The sequence below is a fragment of the Echinops telfairi genome, unplaced genomic scaffold, assembly GCF_000313985.2.
Source record: "Echinops telfairi isolate 266 unplaced genomic scaffold, ASM31398v2 ScPeMD7_3533;HRSCAF=4204_0, whole genome shotgun sequence".
Taxonomy (NCBI): domain Eukaryota; kingdom Metazoa; phylum Chordata; class Mammalia; order Afrosoricida; family Tenrecidae; genus Echinops; species Echinops telfairi.
This window is the reverse complement of record NW_022107431.1, coordinates 17,104,066-17,105,632: the sequence shown is the minus strand read 5'-3', so window position 1 is coordinate 17,105,632 and position 1,567 is coordinate 17,104,066.

Sequence of the window (1,567 nt, the reverse complement as noted above, 5' to 3'; positions counted from 1 at the left end):
CTCCCCCTCCGCTCCCGCGCACCGCTCCAGCCAAACTTCTGCCGACCATGTGCAGCCGCGGGGGAAACTTCTCTCCACCTACTGCGGCCGGAGGCCACAGCCCCGGGTTGGAAACTAAGTGTTTAGGTAGGACAGTGCCTGGAGATACCGGGGGGGCCCGCGGCGAGATGGTTGACCTCTGGGCTCGCGTGTTTGCCCCGTGAGTTCTCACATTGAGTTGCTTGCTTTTTAAGTTAAGATTGCAACTCCAGCGGGCTTTAGAACCAAGGGGTGGGTCGTGCGGAGAACTAGGACCAGTGGTCGCCGAATCGTGTACCGAAGTCTCACGGGCCTGGCCGCACGTGGGGAGAGGGCGAGAGGGGCGGTGTTTCCTGGGCGGCTCCTGGAGTGATGCTAGGTGGAATTTGATGCGTAGTTCAGTCATTAGGTTTGAATTAGGCGGCATTGTGTCCAGTAACGGGAAAAACCTACCCAGCTGTTTCAGACACAATTCAACCTCCTTTGTTGGCCTCGGAAGTACAGTTTGAGCACATGACCGAGTTGGCTATTCCGTTCATTGAGACATCCAGAAAAAAAATCTTTGTAAGGGGCCAGTCCTGAAACGAGATTCAGGGCGCTGATGGTCATTAAGTTATGCTTAACGTTTTATTTGTTGCCGTTGTACTCGGATTTTTGGAAATGTGGCATTGGTTTTGAGGATTGCAGTTGAGGTGTTTCTCCGTTTGACATCTTGATGTGTAAAGATTTAGGAAGGCCTGTGTGGTCGGTGTTGGTTTGTAAGGGAGCGAAAGCTGTGCTCTCCTGGATGACAGGCTGCCCGCTCGGGATTTGCTTTGCCCCGCCGGAGTTCACAAAACCCACAAGGCAAGCTCACTGCCATCAGCGAGTTTTGTATCCAGCGAGGGTCCTGTCTTCCTAAAAATTTGAGCTTGATCGAGCAATCCACGTATCCCTGCAGCTAATGATGAGTAATTCCTCTTTCTTTGAAGACAAAACACACACCTGTGTAACTTCAGCGGCCTCAAAGTGAATAATAGATTTAGTGTATACCTGCCTTGAACTTTCTCGTTCTTTGATCAGCTAGATAAATGACTTGAGTGGTGAAATGCCTGCTGCAAAAACCGAGTTCCAGCCCTGCTCTGAGGATGCTGGTGCTCTGCTATCGCCAGAACATCAAAGTTGGCCTTTGGACTGGCAGGCTGCCTTTCCTGGCTTGGCTCTGGAGGTTGAAATGTGTGTTCATCCTTCTAGGAAACTAAAAGTGATTTAGAAAAGAAAAAGAAAAGCAGTGGCGCCCTAAGGTGCTTTTTGGCTGTGAGGGAATCATATTTTGAGATGGTTACTGTGATCCAATCCACTCAAGGTGTTGTGCTCACCTGGAAAGGAGTGGATGTCAGAAACGACAGAGGAGCCCTGGTTTTTCGGTGCTTAAGCGCTCAGTTGCCAACGAAAAGGGCCACTGTTGAAACCCATCAGCCACACTCAGTGGGAGAAAGGTGTGGCAGTGTTCTCTGAAGATCTGTCTTTGTTTGTGGTCCCACCCATTTGTTTGTGGTCCCACCCATAG